This window comes from Aythya marila, assembly GCF_965140915.1.
Source record: "Aythya marila genome assembly, chromosome: Z".
NCBI classification, from domain to species: Eukaryota; Metazoa; Chordata; class Aves; order Anseriformes; family Anatidae; genus Aythya; species Aythya marila.
The window spans coordinates 33,789,373-33,796,200 of record NC_139080.1 but is presented as its reverse complement, the minus strand read 5'-3'; positions in this window follow the sequence as shown (position 1 = coordinate 33,796,200).

Genomic DNA, 6,828 nt, shown 5'->3' with positions numbered 1-6,828 from the left:
TAACACAGAAGACCAATTCATGCTTTATTATTACTACCTTTTTACTGAATCCTAGTATGGTAACAATTTCAATGCCAGTTATCAGAGATTATTGCTACATTATTATCTCTTTAAAGATTAAAAAGAAAAGAACAGAAAGTTGAATAGTCTTCCAGTAACGTTATGATTATGGAGGCATTCAAAAGTGAAAATAATGAACTCCGGATACCAAGTGACTCTTCAGAAGACCATTTGGCAAGCTTCATTTGGAAAGATTCAATGTCTGCACAGAGTCTGCTCTGAGCAGGCTGAAAGGATAACCAGCAAGATTTAGCTCCTGATTCAGCCAGGCATTTAAGAACATGAATAGTCCCATTGAAGTAAACGAGATTACTCACTCACGTACTTGAAGTTAACCACATACTTAAGCATCGTTCTGAAATGGACGCCTACACTTGAAGAATGGTAGTATGAAACTTGTTTACCAGAGACTGGCTACAAATCAGCCTATTAATGTTTGTATGGAGAGTCTGTCAGAGCTTTCCCATGAAAGGTACATTTCTCCACCCCACTGAACCACTAGGATAGCCAGGGTACATAGGTAAAACAGATAAAATAGTCCTTTGCCTTGCTCTTTAAGAAGATTATGCTGGGGCAGAGAGTAACCTCTTTCCACTTGCATGTCAAGAGAGCCTTTTTTTTTTTTTTTTTTTTCTGGACTTGATTTTCTTATATTTGAATGTTTTTTATGAACATATTGATATAGAAAATACTCCTGGGATACAAATCTAAAATGAAATTAAAGAACAAGTGCTAATCAATTTGCAAGATTTGCAAAATGATATTCATGTTGGTTGTTCTTAAACAAGGCCAAAATATCCCATTAGCATTATTCAAGAAGTTTTAAATGATGTCCCTGATCACTGTCAATGATCATCGTTCTCAACTGAAAAAAATTCTTTCACATTTAGCTTCAATCAGAGCCACGAAAGAGGCAAACACATGTCCATCTTTAGCATTATGAAAATGAGATGCTCAGGAACAACAACAAAAACAACAACAACAAATTAATAATTTTAGACAACAAAAAGAAAAGACTGTAAACAGAACTAACACTTGCTGAATTTCCAAAATGAGGCTACCTTTTCAAGAAATGACTATGAATTGTTCATCTGAAAAGAAATGTATATTTCACAAATAAAGTATATATACAAACAAATGATAAAATACCTAGAACACATGAAGATTTATACGGTATATCATTTTTTTCCTCTTAGAGTGTGAAAGTCATAAGACATAATAGAAAGTGAGATACCTACTCTGGAGAATGGTATCTTCTCATTAGAAAAATGTGGTTCTTGATAAAGATATGTGACTTCAAGTTCTCTGGGCTTTATTCCAAATTGTACTTTGAACTTCCCTCATTATCATGGAAAAATGATAAACCTTTGTACCTTATTGCTCCATATCAAAGAGGCAGACAATACTTTATTATTATTTTTATTACTATTTTATATTTTATTATTTTATTTTTAAATTTCTTCATGGTAAAGCCTAGGTTTTCACATCTGCTTACCCGTTTTAGTGATGTTTAGATACAACAAAGCCCCAATTTATTTTGAGTACCTAAAAACTGCTGAAACTTAAACTGTTATAGAATATAGACTCTTACTGAATTAAAGAATTTCCAAATCTATAAATTTTGTCTTCTCATCACTACTTTTTGGCTAGTATTAAAGCTGTGTTTACTGTACTGCTTAACATAAACTGGTATCTGTCAAAACATATACACTTCTGAGAAGAGAAGGTGGATTTAGTAGCAGCCAGTTTTGTTTCTGCCAGTGTTCCTTCCATGAGTGTTAAAGGGGGCATGGTAGGGTTTCTTTCATGCTCTTCCTAATGTAGAAAAGGAAAGAGCATTCGGAAAAGGCAAGCAAGTTGTCACAATTTAAAGGATTCTTGAAGTTATTCCCCATATACATAGAAACAACCAATGAAAAGGAAAACTGACTTGTGATTGTGTGCCTCAGTGCACTATAATGTATAAAACCATGAGGTCAACAATGATGGAAATGAGATTGGAAATGGAAATGAAGAGAAGCTATTATATATATTATATTATATTATATTATATTATATTATATTATATTATATTATATTATATTATATTATATTATATTATATTATATTATATTATATTATATTATATTATATTATATATAAGAGAAGCTCTTGCTATTTCCTGTCTTTAATGTCTGATCCTGCTTTGTGCTCTTGGTTCTCAAACACTGTCTGGAACCTACACTGAAACAGCATTTTTTGTCATTGGCTGTGTCCTAATCCTTTTCCCACTTTCTCCAACTTCTAATCTTTCTTGCTACAGTTGTCTTCAATACCGTATGCATGCCAACAGCCTCTGAAGTTTTGCATCAAATAATCTGGCACTGATGGAAATGTGTGTTCCTTTTCCAGGCCTGGTTGTGAGAAAACTCAGCAAAGCAAGCCATGAGTTTATATCTGAGAACATGGCTTCTATCCAATAATGTATCAAATTTGTCAGAAGTGTCTAACTGAAGCCCTTTATTATCACATAGTGGTGAAACGATTTGCCTGAAGGGGAGGGAAACAGAGCATTAAGAAATTGAATGAATTGCACATTGTTCATGAGAGACTGTAATGGTACAGTCTTCTGTGTCCTGTACATTCCAGTAACCACCCCAGGCCCTATCTGATTAATATAAGGATGTATACAAGCATAAGAATCAACTTCGGGTTGGTAGTACAAATCAGCCGTTTCTAGCATGCTTCATGGAATGTGTTTCTCAGGCTAGATCATATGCCTGCTAGTCTTAAAACATGGCAATATATCATTTTTACATTGTCATTTGTTCATCAGCCTGATGACATGGCAAAACTGGCAATTCGTGCTTTAAATATTCCTGTCACAATACTAAGACTAACATCCATTTATAAATGTGGAGGACATTATACATGGATTTATTTATTTATTTATTTTATTGTCATAATAGCCATGGTAAAGCTTACAGTTTATTTGTTTTCTAAAAGAACAGAGATGTTGCCTAGTAAGTCCAGTACAAATTTTGAACTCCTTCTTGAGGAAAAAACAATAATTTTTTGTCTTTCTAAATAAATCTTACATCTTTATGAATTAACAACTTGCTAGAACCTTGTTGGCTGAAATGATTAAAGGAAGAGGAAAAAAGCTCTGTAATTTATTGTACGTGAAGGCGGAAAAAGAGAGCCACAAAAATCAAAGGGGTTCACATTATGTGATACTGTAAGAGAACCTTAGCGTAAGAATGATTTTCTCAGTAAATCTGTTTGAAGTCTGATTTCCTAATAGGGAAAATAAAATATCTACTGAATTACTCTATATATGCATATTTAAAGGTACAGGAATGTCAGCATTTCAACAGACAGTCCAGCCCCATTCATGGTGTTATGGATCAGCATTATTCAGTGAACGTGTTTCTAACCTGAAACTTTTTGAGGAGCTGCCCTTGTTCTGGCTCTGATAGCCAAACACTTGAAAATACAGACAGAAAAAGGGAAGTGATTATATCTTCTAAGCCATAGGCTGGCAAAAACAGCTAAACCATTCAGAAGGAAGCTGACCCCAACCAACCTGAACAAAAAATACCACCAACCACCAGCAAACTTTTGCTTAGAAGTCTCTGGAAATGCCATATTAAATTCTCTGTCCTGTGCAAGGTGTATCTCTAGAAATCCTTCAAGGCTCTACTTAGCCTCCAGGACCTATACTAGTACATAGTTCACCATTGGTCCTCTGTTTATTCAAATTATTCACTACATATTTACTCCCTTGTTTGTATGTCCCAGTTCACAAAATAAATACATTTCCTAAAAAGTTTATGTACTCTCAAAGAAAATATTAAGAAAATGTGTTGTCCTTTAGCAAATTCAAGGGTATGTTAAAAATTAGAATTCATTTCAGAAGAAAAAGTACAGCGGTAATATTGTATTAAGATTTTGGGGGGAATCTTCCTCTTTTACTTTTGCTTTTGTATAAAGGATCAATAACTGTTACAACCAGAAGCTCACCCTTCAGCTTTCTGCAGTTGCCATAGTAATTTAAGCTACACTATGATGAGTGGAATAAGACTAAAATCTGGAAGTTTACTATAAAATATGCATATATATATATATAAACAATTGCTATCTAACAGCCTTTCTCAACTCTCCCTTTCCTGGTAATGATGCTACCTGAAGCAGTAAACGGTATAATGTGAAGTTTAAAATGAGTTGGTAACTCCCTATACAGCACTGTGACTCACTTTGGAAAACAGTGCTGATATCAGCATGTCAAATACCAAAAAGAAAGTGACCCAGCAGTGACTTTGGGTAGCTTCACAGACTGAAGCAAATATTGACATTACTTCAGGCAATGGGGAGGTGGGGTGGCACAATGAAAGCCATATTTATCCTAAAGATTATGTCACTGTTGCGAACACAGCCTCTCTGTGAAAAAAGCAAGGAACATTTTAATTGCCTTTCTCCTCCCCCATCTTCAAAATATTGTTAAGATTACTTGGCTGTGCAAACTGTTTGATAGCCACTTGTAAGGAAACATAGGGGCACTGTATTCCTGAAGAAAAGAGATGGTCTTCTGAGCAATCAAAATACTAAAGATTCACAAAAAGTGAAGAGGTGCTCCACAGTTTTTTTTTTTTTTTTTCCTATAATCTGGGAAGCAAATAAATTTGCTGAAAGAATTTTATTGCAAGAAATAAATACTGGGAGAATGCTCTCAGGTTCACATGAAAAGACAGACACAGAAAATAACAGCACCAGCTACAAATGAGACGTGGCTCTCATATAATGCATAAGGGAAAAATAAATACAACATTTACCTTTTAAATATTTTTTATTATATATGTATTTCTGTACTACTTTAAGACATGTGTAGCACTTTGCCTTCAAATATTTTAGCGGCGTGACTTAAGGCTGGGATAAACTATCCATGGAGTCTGACTACCAAATGCTAATCAAAACATTTTTATTTAATTGGTTTAACAAACACTTTTTTGAAGTAGAATTTAGAAAATGGTTGTCCATGGTAAATGCACAACAGGCATTTATATTTGCTTTCTGTGTATAAAACCTTTAGGCTGACCTTTGTAAGCTATCATCAAGCAGATGGTCTGGTCAGATCTGTCTTTACCTATGAGATCGCTATCATCTGGATGTACAGAGGACTTAGTTGTTCTCCACAGAGTGGAGAACAATTCTCAATTCTCTCTCCTATTTTTATGTTTTTTTTTTTTTTTTTTTTTTTTTTTTTTCCCTAAGTAGGCAGCACAACTGCATTATTAGAAGTAGCACTTTACACTGTATTGCTTAATTCTATTTTGCCTGATAAATCATACACTGTTGTTTATACACTCATTTGGTGAGTGTATAAAATAATGGGAACATTTTTGGCACTAAAATTTGAACAAAGGATTTACTAAGTCATTGACTACAAATACTCTCACATGCAACTTTTTTTTTTTTTTTTTTTTTTTTCCTGTAATGTTGGTTCTATGCATTTGACTTGGAATTCAAATTAAAAAAGATTTGAGAGTCAAAATCTAGATTATTTGTCTTTAAAATGAAGTTAGTAGCAATAGTGACATTGTCCCAAAGCCACACTATTCTAACAATAAAACTTTCCTTACTAAAATCATAACAAGGTTTCAGTGTTCTTGCTGTTTTCTTTAATATGATAACGATCATATGCAAGGGTCTTAATGGACTAAAACAATTGTTAGCTTTAAACCTTGGACCCAGGAAATGTGTGCTTTACAGTCTGCAAGTACATGCAGAATTTCAGACCTCTGGCTTCAGTCTGCTGCTTTCTATCCATATGGATGTCACCCAAAAATAGAATTAAAATAAAACAACAAAACACAAAACAAAAACACAAAAGAACAGCAACAAGACATTGTTCAAGGATACCAATGTAGTTTCTGCGTCCAACTAGGGAGAAAGAGGGAAATTAAATTATTTTTTCTCAGACATTTGTATTATGAAGTTCTGTAGGAGTAACTAAGACATACATTTCCAAATATCTTACTTTCAGGACTGAGTCAAGAAAGCCAACCAAGACTACAGAGGACTGTCAGTCCTGAAGACAAGGTGTCTATTGGAAAAGCATGATTTTAAAAAGACTTCACAGATATTGTCTTATTAATATTACATACCAATGTAGAAAATTGCATGGGGGAAATTTTTATTTTCTATATTTACGGGGCAAATTTAATCTCTGCCTGGTACAAAGGTTAAGTGCAGACAGCATTAATCTCTCGTTAATTCATGTAAGGGAAAAGCATCTACATGTATTTGTTTCAGGGTAGAATGTTCTTATACTGTTTCTATAGTAAATTCGTTGCTATTCTGGAAAAGACAAACTTTCTGTAAAAGAGCACAGTTAAAGTAAAACAAAGCCTCTTTTACTGTGACTCACTGTAAGGTGATAGATGTTTTCTACTGATAAAGTGTTTACAGGGTTTAAGTTAATTCTTGATATCAAAGACACATCTCTTAGGCTTGTTTTAGAAATGTTGGCAACATGAAAAATACTAGCACAGGCTTTTTAGACAGATTAGACTGCTTAACATTGCTAAACAAAAACCTCACAGAATCTCAGTGGGTTATATGGGGCTATATGAGATGCAGCTGTATGGTGCAGCTATATGGTGTAACCAGACATTACTTCAGACTGCACTTCACCTACCTTTGCCAAATAGTTCCCTTCTTCAAAGGGAAATGAATAGAAGAATTTTGTAACTTTAAACTTTCAAACATTTCACCAGTACTTCCAGCCTT